Here is a 19,784-nt window from a genome sequence, read left to right as displayed (position 1 = left end):
CCTGTTTTTGGGTTATAAATAGGGTCATTTCAAGACAGAAAAGGGGCTGGTTTTGGGGGGAGAAAGAAAATCGTTTCTCTTCCAGTTTTTTTTAGAGTCTAGGCTGGATTTTTTAACATTGGAAGGTTCAGTAATTTGAGAGAAAAAAAACAGGCTGGTTTTTAATCCAAAAGGTTCAGTGTTTGGAGAGCTAAGAAACTGAAAAGTGGGTCTCTTCTTTTACTGCTGAATATCAGACCTAGTACTGTTGTCGTTTCATTGGTATTGCTGTTTGGTATTTCTGGGGTTTCAATTGGTTCTTCCTGAGTTTGCTATTGGTTATTGGCTACTGTTTTCATTGGGTGTTGCTGGGACTCTGCTGGTTCCTTCTTTTTTTTTTAAATCTGCCACTGGGTTGTTCTGTCACTGCGTTGCTGTGTTATTACTGTTGTTGACTGCTCCTTCGTCTTCTTGTATTTCCGTTATCCAGGTACATGTTCTACAGCTCTCAAATTTAAAGGAAAGGAAGTAAAGAGTTATTGGAATGGATTTCTGAAAATAACTATTTCTTTGTATTTAATTTGATGTATAAGCAGTAATTCACTTGATATTTCATAGTATGTATTGGAATGATTTTGAAATGCATAAACTAGACTGGATAAATCTATTTCTACAAACATGGAATATCAATTGTAATCAATCTTAGTTGGTGATTACTAGTTATGAAATATACTGTATTTAATTCTTTTGTTCAGTAGTCGTGAAACAGTTTCAAATAGTTTATGTCGCAAAACAGGTTCAAATAATTTATGAAAATCAGCATGTTGGTTTAATAGTTCTAATTCTGAAATCGCGAGTTCACTTGAGTAAATAACATCATTTTAAATAGCAATGTAAATAATGTTAGTAGCTAATGTTAGTTCTCGAATGTTAGTGATTAATGTTAGCTTGATGTCAGTTTTAAGCATTGATGCATTTTTCAACAAATCGTAAAAAGAGCTCAAGAATGGCTTTATATTCCACATAGTTAACTCCAATAATCCAATTCATATAATAAAGCTAAAGTTGAACTGGATCGAAATGGTAGCTGGTTTGTTAATATTTACAACGGCAGGCGGCGGATCTTAAGTTAGGTAGCGGGTTCAAACTAGAAGGTGTTTCCTTTTGTTTGGACCCGGACTTGAATTTGAAGCCCGAACTTTTAATGCTAATTGATTAGGATTTTTCTTTATTCTTAGAGACCAATAAATAGAAAATCATAGTCGCTTTAGGATATCCTTGAATAAAAAATGAGATGAGCCTCGCCGAATAAAAAATACAGAATTGCGGGGCCCTCAATAAATATTTGTTTTAAAATACTTAGAATTAGGGACGGGCCGTTTAGCCAATTTCACGGCCTTCCCCAAAAGATAACAACGCGCAAGTCACTTCCGGCGCGCTTTAAATAATTTACTCTCTTAAACTCGGGTGCACATTTATGTGACCCAAATCCAAATCTCAACGAAGTCGAAATGTGTCGCTAATCACGGGTACATTGATTGTGACGTGGTTCGAGATGCATTTCCACGACGTTGCAAATTCCTTTTAAAAATAATGAATGAGACAAGCCTCGACAAAAAAAAATACACAAGCTGCGGGGCCCTATATACGTGTTGGTAAAATTACTTAGACTTCGGGATGAGCCGTTTAGCAAAATTTTATGGCCCTACCCAAAATAATGATACGCTAGTCGCTTTAGGCGCGTATTTAATAATGTTATCTTCTTAAACTCGGGTGCACATTTATGTGACCCAAATCCAAATCTCAACAGAGTTGAAATGTGTCAATAACCACGGGTGCATTGATGTGACGTGGTTCGAGATGTATTTTCACGATGTTGCAATTCTCGGTAAAAAATAATAATAATAAGAGCGGTACACAGTTAAAATTTGCACATAGATTCAATATGTATTAAAAATCAGATAAATAAGCAGAATATGACAGTTGAGCGACCGTGCTAGAACCACGGAACTCGGGAATGCCTAACACCTTCTCCCGGGTTAACAGAATTCCTTACTCGGATTACTGGTTCGCGGACTGTAATATAGAGTCAATATTTTCCTCGATTCGGGATTCGACCGGTGACTTGGGACACCATAAATCTCCCAAGTGGTGACTCTGAATCTTTAAATAAAATCCCGTTTCAATTGTCCTTTAATTGGAAAAACTCCCTTTTACGCCCCCTGCGGGGTGTAGGTGAAAAAGGAGGTGTGACAGCTCTGGCGACTCTGCTGGGGACCGAACCCATAATCTCTGGTTCAGGGTTCAAAATTCAAGCTTAGATAAATTGTTATATTTGGCTTTATCTGATTTTGTTACATGTTTGGGCCTAATGTGCTAAATGATGCTTTTACCGCTTTGATATTATCCGAACTGTATATAAACTGTGCCGAACCCTTATCTTCTTGCCTCCGGGGATGTTCTTACTGGTTGAGACTCCCTATTCTGTTAGTGTCATACCCTGAAATAAGAAAGAGGCCGGACAAGTTACTAAGCCGGATGACCTTTTGGTTCCCGGTACGTAGCCCTCTCCTCGACTCGAGTTATCTGCTCGGGTACACAGTCTAGAACAAATACCCAGGTTATAAACCTAGAATAACTCAGCTTCATGCCGGATCCCTAGTAGGAACGTTTGTTTGCATCACGTGCATTTGACTTTGGAGGCTCAACATAGGGGTTGGGTCTGTCTAGTACAGGTGTACCAAAAAATGACAAAAGACCATCTTGATGCATCTTATTTGCTACTTGTGCATTTGTTTGCTTCGGACTTGCATGCTGACCGACTTTTGAATATTTTGAGGAAAGAGAGATAGAGGTACGAGGGTTAAAGAGAGTTAATCGCCTGTTTTGAAAAAAAAAACCAATGTCCAAATAGTGTCGAAGCTCTGCCGAATTTTTGAGAAAATGAAAAGAAAAGACAAAAAGAGAAAAATAGATTTATTTGCCAATAAAAAGGAGTTTCGTTTTCAAAAGAAGTTTGTTTTATCGACCCGAACTACGCTGGTTTGATTCTCACAGGGTGCGGGATACGTAGGCAACCCTCATCGGGTCCAACCTTCCCTTTTACAAAAATAGCCAAAAATGTCAAATTTTAATTATCAACACAAATAAGTCGGGTGATGCCGTTTTTGGCAAGAATAGCCGAATGTTCCTGAAAGGGACGCCGGAAGGCTGACGTTGCATAAACGGCCACCTTTAGTCATTTTTGGATTTTTGACCGGTTGACTCGCCCAGCTTTAAAATCTTCGTTCCCGAAGTGCTGAAAAGCTGTGTGCGGAACCGGATCTTCCTTTTAATCTGTGAAAAATTAAAAATAGTCAATTTGTTGAGTCAAATAAATTTTATTTCTTAATCACCTTAATAAATGTGCAGGATGAGCACGATGCAAAATGAACCTTTTTCAATAACGACTAAAATCCCTTTCAAGTTGCGGCTATGGTGGGATGATTTAGGTGGTGAAGGCAAGATGAGGTCAAGAAATATCTAAAAGGTCTTACGGGTTTATTGGAAATCCAGCCTCGGGGGGATATCATAAGAGCTTTGGTCACTTGCTGGGACCTGACACACAATGTCTTCCACTTCTCCGATTTCAAACTTACCCCGACTTTGGAGGAAATAGCCGAGTACATCGGAAATGCTGAAGTTCCGTTGAGGCAAAAATACCTGGTTGCTCCAAGGGCTGTCACTGTGCATCGGTTTTTAGATTCGTTAAAGATACCCAGGACGGTCCCTAACCCAGATTTGGCTGCAGGTTTTTGCAATCCGCGCTTCATATACAACAGATACGGTCATGTCGGAGGATTCAACAACCCGGGTAACAAGTTATGCAGCAAAAGTAACCGTCAGAAATGGGACGAGCATAGACGAATGAATTTTATGATAACCTTTTTGGGCCTTTTGGTATTTCCAAGGAAAGACGGAAACATCGATCTGAAAATAGCCGGGGTCGTCAGTACCTTGCTCACTCAAGATAAAAGCACTCTTGCGCCTATGATAGTATCTGATATCTTCCGAGCTCTCATAGCCTGCAAAGCCAGAGGGAACTTTTTCGAGGGGTGTAACTTGTTGCTACAAATATGGATGACTCAGCATCTCTGCCACCGTTCCCAGCTCTTGAGTTATGGTTCCTCGAAGAAAACTTGCATAGAAGAGTTCTACACAAGAATCAAGGGGGTCAGTCTACCCGAGGAAGTTACGGCGTGGACATCATTCTTTCGGACCCTCACTGCCAGCCAAATATAATGGACACTAGGATGGTTGCCTGTGGATGAAATCATATATATGCCAGCCACTGGGCCCCATTTCCTTTGATGGGACTCCGGAGTATTCAGCCCTATGCCCCGTATCGAGTCTTGAGACAGTTGGGAAGATGCCAAATAGTTCTGAAAGATGAAGATCTTAGTGGCAAAGTAGTCGAGATCGGGCCCAACGGACAGTTTCCTGAAGCAGCAGTCCGACAAATTTGGAGCGAGTGTCAATACTTAACAACCAATACATGTGTACGCGATCGGTCCAAGGGTGAAGTTTCACCGGGATACCTTGCCTGTTTTAGGAAAGAAATCGAGTTTGGGAGACTGGCCAAAAGGCCCCAACTCCAGGAGTTCGTCCAGGCGTCGCAAGAACAGTGAGATTGGTTGGCTAAAGAAGAGAGTTGTAGGGTAGAAATAGGCAAGCTGAGGCAACAGATTAGAGACCTGGAATTTGAAAAAAATCTGCAAGTTGATGCCGATCGGGGAGAAAAGAGAAAATTGGCCCAAGAAAATGAGGCGCTGAAAGCCCAAATCCGGCAGATGAGGAGAGATGCTGACAAACAACAAAGGAGTCGGTCGGATGAGAGGTTAATAAAAGGGTTAAAAAAGGAAATCGGTGAGTGCCGGGATGATTTAAAGAAATCTGAGGATACCGTAGCACAACTCCAGGCACAATGGGCAAAGAGAACAAAAGAGCGCACACAGTACTTACAGCAGGCAAGGAAAGATTATGAAAAGACCATTGTCAGTCTAAAAGGGAAGGTGACCTCCATAGAGAGCAAGGCGGCTCAACAAGCCAAGGCTTTTGAAACCGAGAGTAAACACTGCTGTAATCTGATGGCCTCGATGGAAGATGAAATACAGCAATTACGGAAACAACATCTGCGTGATTCTCGGGTTTTGAAGGCTAGAGGGGATCAGATAGAACGCCTAATCCTAGAGAAAGACCGAACTAGGAACAAGATTCTGACTATTGCTCGTGCTATCACCAAGAAATGTCGGGAGTGTGAAAACATGACCCGCACTACCTTCTTCTCGGCGGTGATGATATTTGTGAAGCAAATCATGCATGAATTGGAGCAGCTGGAAAGGAACCTTACCCCTAAACCCGCGGCGAGGATGAATGATGCCCCGCGGGCACCCAAATTCAAAACCTTAATGAGTTCATAGTTTGAATTTGCATTTTCTTTCTCTTAAAGTCTGTTGTCTGTTAGAGTCTGTCTTTATTTTGCATCAGAGTCTGTCGGTAGTTATTGAGTTTGTACTTGGTTTGGTTTCAAGTCTGTTATTTTCCTTTCTAAGAAGCGTCTGGTTTATAATAGAATGTTTGTTAATGAAAAATCAAAAATTTCCAAAAAATTATCTTTTTGCTTTTTGCACTTATAGGGCAGAACTACGCCCGGTCTGATTCATGCGGGGACATGATACGTAGGCAATCCACATAAGATTCGACCACCACTAAAAAGAAAAAGAGAAAAGAAGAAAAAAAAAGAAAAAGAGAAAAGAAGAAAAGAAAGAAAATAAAAAGAGAGATAAAGAAAGTTTCAGAAACACTTAAACAAGGCACAAACAAAGTAAGCTGGAATGACGCATGCGGTCGAAGCAAAGACATGTTAGAAATGGTTAAACTGCCTAGGAACATTGCATCCCCCAACGTGAAATTGCAATATGTGTTAAACTCTAACGCTAACAAGTTTGTTGTTTATCCAGAGATTTCGAACCAGTTAGTTTGTTAGAACGTTCTAGCAGACTACCATTACCAAATAAGATCCAAAGGGCCCGTACTAAAAAGCATGACTAGTTCAGACCAAAGTGTCGAGGATGAAAGGACGGAGAATCAAATGCTGAAGGAGGAAATGGATAAGATGAGACAGGAGATGAAAGAAATGCAGCTGACCTTAGCTAAGGTACAAAAAGTGCCTAACCCTCCCGTTATTCCCACTCTCCCACCAGGACACACGCCGGAATACCCTCCCCCCAGCCCTTTGACAAGCTTCCACAGTCACCAATACTATCAGGGAAGAAATGCCTATGATCCCCAAGCTTCACAACCCAATCAGAACCCTCCCCCACCAAATGTCCCTGTTTTCGTGGCACCCCCACCAGCCACACTGCAAAGATCATCCAGCGAGCCGTTGTTTCAGGCTCACGATAACCGGTATTACCCCCTGAACCAACCTTCAAAGCACCAGAGCCTCATACTTATAATACTCACTTTGAGCTCCTAGTAGAGATTGAAAAGCCCGCTAAGAGCCCAGAGCAAGACGAAGTGCTTCGAAAGTTTAAAAGCCTGGAGCAATCCTTCAGGAATATCCATGGGTTAGGCAACCAAGTCAGTGTAGCCTACAAAGATCTATGCCCATTCCCCGATGTTCAATTGCCGGTAGGTTTTAAGATGCCAAAGTTCGATCTATATGAGGGACATGGTGATACCATGGCACATCTACGAGGTTTCTGTAGTAAGATGAGAGGGGCAGGTGAAAAGGATAAGCTGCTGATAGCTTATTTTGGTCAAAGTTTAAGCGGGTCCACACTGGAATGGTACACGAGGCAGGATCCTAGCAGGTGGTATACCTGAGACGATCTAGCACAAGCATTTGCAGGTCACTTCCAGTATAACCTTGAGATCATCCCTGACCGTCTCACATTGCTGAAACTTGACAAGAAGCCCAGGGAAAGCTTCCGAGAATTTGGGTTCCGCTGGAGAGAGCAAGCAGCAAGAGTTGATCCTCCGATGAGAGAGGGGGAGATGGTGGACTACTTTTTACAGACTCTAGAGCCAACTTACTTTGGTCACTTGGTGACGTTAGTTGGCAAATCTTTCAACGAGGTGGTGAAAATGGGCGGTATGATTGAAGAGGGACTTAAGTCCAACAAAATCCTTTTTTCAGGCTATCCAGAGCGGCACGGGAGGTGCACTCGGAAAGAAGAAAAGGGAAGATGTCGCAACAGTCGAGGTAGGTACTTGGTCCAGATCCAGAGGTCCCCCTCCTCACTACCAACCTAAACCCCATCACTCAAATTACCCACACATTCTATATGGCCCTCCACAGCCCTACTACCCACCACAAGAGCCACATTTCTCTGTCTATCACGCCCAAACTTACACCCAGCCTCCGGCTCGCCCGCAATGGCGTGCGATGGCTCCCCAAAATACATATCCCCCTCCACAAAACAATATCCACCTCCACAAAATACATATCCACCACCAAGGGCCTACAAGAATCCTTCGGGACCAGGTTTTCGTGGGAATCAGACTTTCAGGAATGAAAGGGTGCAGAGGCCGAGAACATTCACTCCGGTGGGAGAAACCTATACTACTCTGTTCCACAAATTGAGGCAGTTAGGCCTATGGAGTCCTATGGAGCCCAAATTGCCAAATCCCCTTCCCAAAAATCTGGATCACTCGGTAAGCTGTGAATATTGTTCGGGGGCTCCCGGGCATGATACTGAGAAGTGTTGGAAGTTGAAAACTGCCCTACAAGATCTTATTGACACAAATAGGATTGAGGTCCAGGAGCCAGAGGCACCTAACATCAATCAGAACCCGTTACCGGCACACCATGAAGCCCACATGATCGAACTGGTGCACGAAGGAGGGAAGCTCAAGAAGCCCTCACAAATGGTAATGACGATCCGTGCCAGTCCGAAAGAAAAGTTGATCAGCGGAGAAGCGGTAGTACAGTCATAAAGGGTAGAAGGCAAACCAGTGGTGGTGATAGGGAAGAGTTCGTCTGATGTTGCCAAGAATCCAGAGCCGGTCAAAGTAACGGTGCAAGGGATATCAAGCAAGCCAGTAGCCGTGAAGGGGGCATGCATAGGACCAGTTGTTATCAGGCCAGTAATGCAGTTGCCGATAATCAGCGAGAAAGCTATGCCGTGGAGCTACAGTTAGGTAATGGTAATGCATAAGGGGAAGGAAGTTGTGGAGGAAATATGTGAGGCACAAGGGTTAACTCGTTCGGGAAGGTGTTTTGCTCCCGCAGAGTTAAGAAGGTCCGATCCAGTAGCGACAAAGAATCCAGTTACCGAGGAAGAGGCGGAAGAATTTTTAAAGAAAATGAAGGCGCAAGATTATTCCATTATGGAGCAGTTGAGAAAGACCCCGGCACAGATATCATTGTTATCATTGTTGATCCATTCAGGCGAGCACCACCAGGTATTGATGAAAATTCTGAATGAAGCCTACGTTCCGGATAAGATCTCTGTGAACCATCTGGAGAAAATAGCAAACAAGATTTTCGAGGTCAACAGGGTCACTTTTTCAGACGACGAGTTGCCCGTGGAAGGTACAGAATATAATAGAGCCCTTTATCTGACCGTGAAGTGCAAAGACTCGGTAGTCACTCGAGTACTGATTGATAATGGGTCCAGTACCAATATCTGTCCTTTGGCCACATTGAACAAATTGAAGGTCGATGGTGACCGGATTCACAAGAACAACATCTATGTTCGAGGGTTTGATGGTGGTGGTACAAACACAGTGGGTGACATCATACTTGAGTTAACAATTGGTCCAGTCGAGTTCACCATGGAGTTTCAAGTGTTAGACGTGGCGGTGTCATATAATCTTCTATTGGGGCGACCCTAGATCCACGCCGCCAAAGCAGTGCCTTCTATATTACATCAGATGGTCAAATTCGAGTGGGATAGGCAAGAGATCATAGTACATGGGGAAGACAATGCAAACGCCGTAAGTGATGCCATCGTGCCCTTCATAGAGACTGATGATGATAAGGGACTGTGGGTTTACCAGGTTTTCGATACGGTTTCAGTGGGTAAAATTTCTGAAGGCGAGGACCTTCCACTTCCCAGGATCGCAGCTGCGACTGTCATGGTAGCCTCGAAGATGTTGAAGAATGGGTTTGTGCTAGGCAAAGGTTTAGGGGCTGATCTTCAGGGTATTGTTCAGCCGGTTTCTTTGCCCAAAAATCTGGACACCTTTGGGTTGGGGTTCAAGCCTACAACGGCGGATGTGAGACAGGCCCGCAAGTTGACGAAAAGAGTCTGGGTCCTTTCCAAGCCAATCCCGCACCTATCCAGATCATTTGTCAGAGCAGGTATCAGAAAGCTGTCGGTCCTGAAAGTTCTCGGACCACTGATTGGGCCAGATGGAGATTTGAATGTAGGCTTTGAAAGGCTGTTCGCTGATGTCAACATGATAGAAGCTGGAGAAGGTTCCAGTAAGGCAGACATACAGTTTGTGGGGCTTAGGGCCAATATCAACAATTGGATGGCCACTCCCCTTCCTACTCGGAGGGAGTCTTGGTAGTGGGCTCTGATTTTTCTTTCTTGTTTTTGGATTATTCCAGGGTTGTAATCCAGTTTTGTTTTGTATTTGGCAAAGTGTGAAACTCTGTTATCCCGTATTAATAAAGTGAAAGCTTTTTCTTCTTATTTTGTTTTATTCTTTTTCTCTTTCTGAACAGTTCTCTTTATATTGGTCCTAATGACATGGCATGCACAACGAATCTTCAACCCAGTCTAAAAAATCAGTCTAATTCCGAACTAATTGTACAAGAGGTCGATTATGATGATGAATCGGAACACGATGAGGATGAAGCCTTCGAAGAGATAAACAGAGAGTTAAGCCAGTTTGAAGAGAAATCCAAGCCCAACTTAAATGACACAGAAGCCATCAATTTAGGGGATGCAGATGATATCCAGGAAACTAAAATAAGCATCCACATTGCACCAAATATCAGGGAAGAACTAATCAAAGCACTTATTGAGTTCAAAGATGTTTTTGCATGGTCGTATGATGACATGCCGGGGTTAAGCACGGATTTAGTGGTTCACAAATTGCCCACTGACCCGGCGTGCCCTCCCGTCAAGCAAAAATTGAGGAAGTTCAAGACAGATATGAGTGTGAAGATTAAAGAAGAAGTAACCAAGCAGCTGCAAGCAAAGGTTATTCGGGTCACTCGATATCCTGATTGGTTGGCTAATGTGGTGCCAGTGCCGAAGAAAGATGGGAAGATCAGAGTGTGTGTCGATTACCGCAATTTGAACAGGGCAAGCCCTAAGGACAACTTTCCATTACCCAACATCCATATCTTGATCGATAATTGTGCCGGACGTGAGATCGGGTCTTTTGTAGATTGCTATGCTGGGTATCATCAGATTCTGATGAATGAAGAAGATTCGGAAAAGACGGCATTCATTACGCCGTGGGGGACTTATTGCAACCGGGTAATGCCTTTTGGCTTGAAGAACGTTGGGGCAACGTACATGAGAGCAATGACTACAGTGTTTCATGATATGATACACAAAGAGATTGAGGTGTACGTAGATGACGTGATCATAAAATCTAAGTGTCAGGAAAACCTCATGGTAGACCTAAGGAAGTTTTTCCAAAGACTTCGAAGGTACGACATTAAGCTTAACCCGGCCAAATGTGCATTTGGTGTTCCATCTGGAAAACTGTTGGGATTCATCGTCAGTCGGCGAGGTATTGAGTTGGACCCGTCAAAGATCAAATCCATCCAAGATTTGCCACCGCCGAAGAACAAGACAGAATTAATGAGTCTGTTGGGAAGGTAGAATTATATTAGCAGGTTTATTGCTCAACTCACAGCAACATGTGAATCCATTTTTCGGCTACTGAAGAAAGATGCTGCGGTAGAATGGACGATAGAATGTCAGGAAGCATTTGACCAAATCAAAGGATATTTGTCAAATCCACCTGTGTTGGTTCCACCTGAGCCGGGAAGACTGTTAATTCTTTATCTAACGGTCCTGGAGAATTCATTTGGCTGCATACTGGGGCAACACGATATTACAGGAAGGAAGGAGCAAGCTATCTATTATCTCAGCAAGAAGTTTATAGCATATGAGGTTAAGTACACTCAACTTGAGAAGACATGTTGCGCCTTAACTTGGGTGGCCCAGAAATTGAAGCATTATCTGTCATCATATACTACTTATCTCATTTCATGCTTGGATCCACTGAAGTATATTTTCCAGAAGCCTATGCCCACAGGGAGGTTAGCAAAATGGCAAATATTACTCACGGAGTTCGACATCGTCTATGTGATGAGGACGGCCATGAAAGCGCAAGCATTGGCCGATCACTTGGCTGGGAATCCTGTTGATGAAGAATACGATCCATTGAGGACGTATTTTCCTGATGAAGAAGTGATGCATATAGATGAGTTGGAAATGACCAAGGAACTAGGTTGGAAGCTCTTCTTTGATGGAGCCGCAAATACGAAGGGAGTGGGAATATGAGTGGTACTTATTTCTGAAACATGACATCATTATCCTATTACGGCTCAGCTACGTTTCTATTGTACCAACAACATGGTTGAGTATGAGGCATGCATTCTGGGCTTACGGTTAGCTGTAGACATGGATGTCCAGGACGTCTTGGTCTTGGGAGACTCGGACCTCCTGGTGCATCAGATTCAGGGTGAATGGGAAACAAGGGATTTGAAGCTCATACCATATCAACAATGTTTGCACGATCTGAGCAAGCGATTTCGATCAGTAGAGTTCAGACATATCACACGAGTTCATAATGAGGTCGCCGATGCTTTGGCCACCTTAGCATCGATGTTGCACCACCTAGACAAAATTCATGTAGACCCATTGCATATTCAGGTTCGTGATCAGCATGCTTATTGCAACATAATAGAGGAAGAAATGGATGACGAACCATGGTTTTATGATGTCAAGGAATACCTTAGGATGGGGATATACCCGGAACAGGCCACCGTAGATCAAAAGAGAGCCATTCGGCAATTGGCAAATGGATTCTTCCTCAGTGGAGGAGTATTGTACAAAAGAACCCCAGATTTGGGATTACTGAGATGTATAGATGCTAGTCAAGCCACAACAGTTATGACAGAGGTACATGCTGGAGTTTGTGGGCCACATGTGAGCGGATATGTGTTGGCGAAGAAGATTCTTCGAGCAAGGTACTATTGGCTCACTATGAAGCGTGATTGCATCAATTGCGTACGAAAATGCCATCAGTGTCAGATACACGGAGATTTGATTCACTCTCCACCGACAGAATTGCATACAATGTCAGCACCATGGCCATTTGTTACTTGGGGCATGGATGTCATTGGACCTATTGAGTCGGCAGCTACCAACGGTCATAGGTTCATTCTGGTGACCATCGATTATTTCACTAAGTGGGTTGAAGCTAAAACTTTCAAGTCTGTAACCAAGAAGGCAGCGGTATACTTTGTTCATTCCCATATCATCTGTAGATTTGGGATCCCAAAAGTGATCATCACGGACAATGGTTCTAATCTTAATAGCGGTTTAATGAAAGAGGTATGTCAACAGTTCAAGATTACACACCGCAATTCCACACCATATCGCCCCAAGGCGAATGGAGCGGTCGAGGCGGCCAACAAAAACATAAAGAAGATACTGAGGAAGATGATAGAAGGATCCAGACAATGGCATGAGAAATTACCATTTGCATTGTTGGGTTATCGCACTACTGTTCGTACTTCAGTAGGGGCAACTCCTTATTTGTTGGTATATGGAACTGAAGCAGTAATACCGGCGGAAGTTGAAATTCCATCCCTTCGGATTGTCGCTAAAGCTGAGATTGATGATGACGAGTGGGTCAAAACCCGTTTGGAGCAGTTGAACTTGATTGATAAAAAGAGATTGGCAGCTGTGTGTCATGGCCAGTTATATCAAAAGAGAATGGCAAGAGCATACAACAAAAAGGTGCATCCCCGGAAGTTTGAAGTGGGCCAGCAAGTGCTGAAACGCATCCTCCCACATCAGGCTGAGGCGAAGGGCAAGTTCGCCCCGAATCGGCAAGGGCCATTCATTGTAACCAGAGTGTTGTCCAATGGCGCTTTATGTTTAACAGATATCGAAGGGAAATGCGTTGACATGGCTATCAATTCTGACGCAGTTAAGAGATATTATGTATGATTTCTTTTGATTGTAATTGATGTTTGTTTGTACTTGGCATTTATCGGAGAATGAAATGACGGAGGCAATTCTTTCTTCTATCCAAATACTTTAACCTTTGCTTCCCCCTTTGAGCCTTATTTATTCTTTTATACCCCTCTTTTGGAATCAGTAATGAAAATGAAAGAAAAAGAGAAGAGAAAATAATGATAATAAAGACAAAAGAAAGTCACAAGAAAAACAAAGGAATTGGGAACTACGTTTGACCTGATTCCTCAAAGAAGGATACGTAGGCGCCTCACGATTCGGTCATAGTGTAACAAAAAAAAAAAAAATCCCCAAGCAAGAAAACTGGGGCAGGAGTTGTGTTTATAATTTTGGGAAAGAAAGCTGATTCCAAGAGTTGTAATGTGTTGCCCTTCAAAATTATTTTGAACCTTTTACCCTTTTTTCTTTTAGCCACACACAAAAACCCATATTGATGTCCAAAAAAGACCTCCCGATCAGTATCCGATAAGTGCCAAGTCATGCAAACGGAAGTCGGGAATAACACTCTGATCCCTAGCAGAGAAGAGGATCATAATCTAGAAATGAATTGATAGCCGAAAGAATCCCCAGCAGAGGGAGTCATATCGGCAGCACTCTAATCCCTAGCTGAAAATAAAATAAAATGAGAGAGTCTTATCGGTGAAAACCTTCACAGGAACCATAAGGCGACGGAAGATGAGAGAAATAGAACGAGAGAGTCTTATCGGTGAAAACCTTCACAGGCACCATAAGACGACGAGAGTTGAGAGAAATGAGAGAGTATTATTAGTGAAAACCCCTCGAAGGGCACTATGAGGCGACAAGACAAGATTGGCGGAAAGGATCCGCATTTGGCCAAGAGTCAAGTGCATGTTTATCCCCAGCGAGATGAGGTCGTCCGAAAGATTGATTGATATAAATAGACCAGGTTGGTTAATCCGGAATGCACGACATGATCGTTGGGATCAGTTATATCATTCAAATAAGTTCTTTTCTTTCCTTTTCCCCAGCATTTGTTCAAAAAAATTTCTTATTTTTTATCTTTTGAAATCATCACTTTTTCATTTATGGGTTTAAAGACTTTACCTCCCCAGCAGTTTGTTTTTGAAAAAGATTTTCAGAGCTTACCACCAGTTGCCAAAATGGTGCAAAGCAAAATGCGAATAGGATAGGCCAAAGATATGGCGACAAAGCGAAAAGAAGTTTGTCGCAAGACCAAATGATGAATGGGTCTAGATCCCAAGAGGACCGAATTTCCAGGGAAAGTTGGAGAAAAACAGAAAAGCAACAGTTAAAAGGTTATGAGGATCCCCAGTAGATTTGCGAGATACAGGAACAACTCCGACAGATTCTCGACCAAGTTCCGCAATGGTCGGACAACACAGAGCGGGGAAGGAAGAGAAAAGAAAAACCATCCCCAGCAGGAGTATCATCCTCAGCAAATAATATCATCCCCAACAAGTTTTGTAATGAAACGCAAAGCAGAAAAAGGGAAAGGGAAAAACCATCCCCGGCAGGAGTGGCACGACCACTCACCACGTTTTAAACTAACAAATTTTTCTTTGATTTGAAGCAGGGAAAGGAAACGTTATTGACAGCGGGAAGACGTGGCCACAAAGAAGATTATCAAACTAGGGTAGAAAAGTTTCTCTCATTGCGAAAATTTTCTCGAAAATCAGATAGCCTTTTGGGGAAAATGGAAGATAACACAAGTTTTGAAGGAAGTGGAATCCCCAGCAGTTTACGGGAGAAGGCAATACAAGTTTTAAAGAAAACAATCTCGGAAGAAGCAAGATAACCCGAGTTTTAAGGGAAGTGGTCTTTGAATCAGTGTCATCCCCACCATTGTTAAAGGGAGGAAAGTAACTAGTCTTAAAGAAGGAAGATAATTCCCCAGCAGTGTTATCCCCGGCAGGTTTCAGAGAAGTGAAAACACCAGTCGGAGGGAAGTAATTCCAGTGGAAGGAAAGCGCCAGCTTTAGATAAAGTAGTCTTTGAAGTAGGAAAATGACATATTTTTGAATAAAACACCAGTGTTACCCCCAACAGTTTTTGGAGGAATAAGACACCAGTTTTGAGGGAAGCAGTTGAAAGAAGATGATTCAAGTTAGAAGGAAAATGGTTCGGGAGGCAGGAAGGAGCAACATCAATAAAACATATTTTTAAGAAATAGTCGAAGTCAGGAGCCCGCCTAGAGAATGGAGGTGTTGTATTTTTAAGAAGTTATTGAAGTCAGGAGCCCGCCTGGAGAATGGAGGTGTTATAGTTTAAGAAGTAGTTGAAGTCAGGAACCCACATGGAGAATGGAGGTGTTATATATTTAAGAAGTAGTTGAAGTCATGAGCCCGCCTGGAGAATGGAGGTATTATATTTTTAAGAAATAGTTGAAGTCATGAGCCTGCCTGGAAAATGGAGGTGTTATATTTTAAGGTTTATTGAAGTCAGGAGCCCGCCTGGAGAATGGAGGTGTTATGTTTTAAGAAATAGTTGAAGTCAGGAGCCCGCCTGGAGAATGGAGGTGTTATATTTTTAAGAAGTAGTTGAAGTCAGGAGTCCGCCTGGAGAATGGAGATGTTATTTTTTTAAGAAATAGTTGAAGTCAGGAGCCCGCCTGGAGAATGGAGGTGTTACAGTTTAAGAAGTTGTTGAAGTCAGGAGCCCGCTTGGAGAATGGAGGTGTTATGTTTTTAAGAATCAGTTGAAGTCAGGAGCCCGCCTGGAGAATGGAGGTGTTATGTTTTAAGAAATAGTCGAAGTCAGGAGCCCGCCTGGAGAATGGAGGTGTTACGTTTTAAGAAATAGTCGAAGTCAGGAGCCCGCCTGGAGAATGGAGGTGTTATAGTTTAAGAAGTAGTTGAAGTCAGGATCCCGCCTGGAGAATGGAGGCATTATCTTTTAAATTATAGTTGAAGTCAGGAGCCCGCCTGGAGAATGGAGGTGTTATATTTTAAGAAATAGTTGAAGTCAGGAGCCCGCCTGGAGAATGGAGGTGTTACATTTTAAGTCGTTGACGAAGTCAGGAGCCCGCCTGGAGAATGAAGGTGTTATATTTTTAAGAAGTTATTGAAGTCAGGAGCCCGCCCGGAGAGCGAAGGGTTACAACAAAGATCCCCAACAAAAATTAAAGTTCAGAAGTCGGGAGGAGGGCAACACTAGTCAGAAGAAGGCGGTTCAAGCTTCGAAGGAAAAATAATCCGAAGCTCACAAGAAGGAAATAAGCAGTTCAAATTCGGCAATCAAGAGAAGACTACGAGTCAAGACAGAAAGAAAGAAACATCAAAGGAAACACCAGTCACCGAGACATCAAAGCAACAAGAGACACAAGAGCACGACTGAAGATCTAGATAAGATTTTGTAATTCATAAACTATAGTTTAGTCTAGCTTCTTGTTTTCTTTCAGCATGGTGTAATAAGGAGGTCGGAAAGCAGTAATAACAGCATGCAACAACAATAACATTGCAGTCCCATGGTAGGCCCAGTTACCAAAACTTCCCGAACTACATTGACCTGATTCCCTTTTAGCCAGGGATATGTTGGAAACCTCTAAAGCAAAGGTTCGGTTAAATCTTTTAAAAAAAATGCTTCACACGGAGTATTCCAACAGGCAAAAATCGCTCGTATCCGCTCATTTTATTTTTGCACAAAAATTCTTTGTGTTTTCGGACAAAGAGGGGCAGCTGTGAGCACGTGATTTTTGCTTCACGAAAACTACTCCCAAAGAAATCGAAAAATAAAACAAATTGCCTTTGGGTACAATTTTGAGAACTTTGCGTGACATTTTGGATAATTATTTTTGTCTATGAATGTTTAGTTTGTTTTAATTTATTAAAAATACAAATAATATATGTTGCATGCACATTTAAGATTTAATTGTGCACTTAGGAATTAATTGAACCATATTTTGTTTTTAAGAGAAAGAAAATCACAAAATAACGTATTTTTGCATTTTTAGCATTTCATGTCCAAGTTATGTGATTTTATTTGATTGTGTGTGTTAATTGTTATTAAAAAGTTAGTAATACTTTTATAAATTAATCTAGTCCTATAAGCTAATTTAAGATTTTTGGAATTTTTAGTTTAAGAAAAGAAAGACAAAATAAAGGAGTGTTAAGTCATATTTGGGCCAAATAAATAAAAAACCATTTTTTTCCCCTTTGAAATTGAAACCCGGATACCCAGCCCATACCCCATCCCCGACCCGGTCTGCCCCATAGCCCAAACAACCACCTCCCCTTCTTCCATTTTTCATTTCCAACCCCTACACCCTAAACCACCCGCCCCCTCTCCCCTTCATCTTCTCCAAACGACCCCCCTTCCCCCTCACCTCCATGGCTGCCCTTATTTTTCTTCTTCTTCTTCGAACCCACGACCCCCCCTCTGACCCTCCAGCTCCAAACGACCACGTCCATGACCAGCCTTCTTCATCTTCACCCCCATGGCTGCCCTCTCCTCTTCATCTACCCCAAACGACCCCTCCAGCTCCAAACGACCCCCCCCATGGCTGCCTTCTTCTTTATTTTCGTCCAAACGACCACCACCCAGGGCTGCCCTTTCCCCTTCTTCTCCTTCTCCAAATGACCCCTCCAACTCCCATGTACATGGCTGCCCTCCTCCTCTCATCAAGCAAACGACCATCCATCGCCACCTTTGTTGTCCAAACAACAGTCCATTCCCATGCCACCAGCCTGCTTCGTCGTCAAGCAAACCAGACGTCCAGCTGCTTCCGCCCACCAACCTCGCAGGCCAGCAGCTCCAAACGAAAACCAAGCAGGCTGCCCGTCACCTTCCATCTTCACGTCGAGCAGCCACGTTGCCCGCCTTCACACCAGCACCACTACCTCTGACCACCGTCGACTCCATCAGTTCGTCGACCACCTAAAACTGTCCACCACTCCAGCTCCGTCAGTCGTCATGCTCGAGCAGCCATGAAACTCGGGCTCAAAACCTTCAAAACCCTCCCTTAAAAAATGACTCATCTTCAGTCCGCGAGTTCGAGTTTCCGGCGTGGTCTTGGTTCTAGATTTGCTCGAGTTTCTTGGAACATTAGCTTGAAGCTTTTGTTCGTTGCTTGCCTTTGCTGTACAGCTCTGCTCAAGGAGTTTCTGTATTCAATCACTTAGGAAATCCATTTTTTGGGCAACAATGAAGGTCCATTTCCTTTTTCTTTTCATCTTGGCTTTCGGTTAAACTGATATCAATGAGCTGTTTGTTTCCGTGATCGAACGTTAGTGAGCAGCAGTACAAGTTCATGAATCTGTCGTTCTTCTTGATTGTTTTAATTATATTGCCTCGTTCTAGTTTCTGTCTTTTCTTGCTTATGTTATGTTGTTTCTTTTCTTGTCGTTGTTCATCATTTCTTGCATATGAAATCAGTTTGTTTTCATTCAGTATGTTGACAGTGTTCATTTGTTCTTGTTTAGGTTTAATCTAGAAGTGTGTTAGTTTAATCACTGAATCTTTATTTTGATGATATTTGGTCTGAATTGAGTTTCAAGCTTAAATTGTGATTTGAGTTTGATGAATCTTAATGTCATTGATTGGGAGTGAGTTTCATGTGTTTAAATTAGTCAATTGTTAGGATTTCTCAATTAAGATTGGTTATAGCTGCTATAGTTTGGTTAATTGATCAGGAGGATTGGATATAGTTGATGGGGTAGAATGGTAATTTCAATAGTTTCAGGGGCATTTTCGGGATTTTAAGTTTTAAAAATGATTATTTTGAGTGCTCTGTCCACTAAGCACTAATAATATTAAAATAAGGCATTATTTAATACATAGTGGGGGACAAGACATTTGCTAGTGGTGGACAAGACATTTGCTAGTGGGGAACAAGACATGCAAGTGTGGGGAACAAAACATAATGGTATGAAAAGCTTAAAAAGGATTGATTAAAATATGTTGCCCATACCTATTTTTGGGTTATAAATAGGGTCATTTCAATACAGAAAAGGGGCTGGTTTTGGGGGGAGAAAGAAAATCGTTTCTCTTCCAGTTTTTTTTTAGAGTCTAGGCTGGATTTTTTAACATTGGAAGGTTCAGTAATTTGTGAGAAAAAAAACAGGCTGGTTTTTAATCCAAAAGGTTCAGTGTTTGGAGAGCTAAGAAACTGAAAAGTGGGTCTCTTCTTTTACTGTTGAATATCAGACCTAGTACTGTTGCCGTTTCATTGGTATTGCTGTTTGGTATTTCTGGGGTTTCAATTGGTTATTCCTGAGTTTGCTATTGGTTATTGACTACTGTTTTCATTGGGTGTTGCTTGGACTCTGCTGGTTCATTCTTTTTTTTTTAAATCTGCCACTGGGTTGTTCTGTCACTGCGTTGCTGTGTTATTACTGTTGCTGACTGCTCTTTCGTCTTCTTGTATTTCTGTTATCCAGGTACATGTTCTACAGCTCTCAAATTTAAAGGAAAGGAAGTAAAGAGTTGTTGGAATGGATTTCTGAAAATAACTATTTCTTTGTGTTTAATTTGATGTATAAGCAGTAGTTCACTTGATATTTCATAGTATGTATTGGAATGATTTTGAAATGCATAAACTGGACTGGTTGAATCTATTTATACAAACATGGAATATCAATTGTAATCAATCTTAGTTGGTGATTA

This window comes from Nicotiana sylvestris, chromosome 3 (genome assembly GCF_000393655.2).
Source record: "Nicotiana sylvestris chromosome 3, ASM39365v2, whole genome shotgun sequence".
NCBI classification, from domain to species: domain Eukaryota; kingdom Viridiplantae; phylum Streptophyta; class Magnoliopsida; order Solanales; family Solanaceae; genus Nicotiana; species Nicotiana sylvestris.
Note: the sequence above shows the minus strand (reverse complement) of the source record.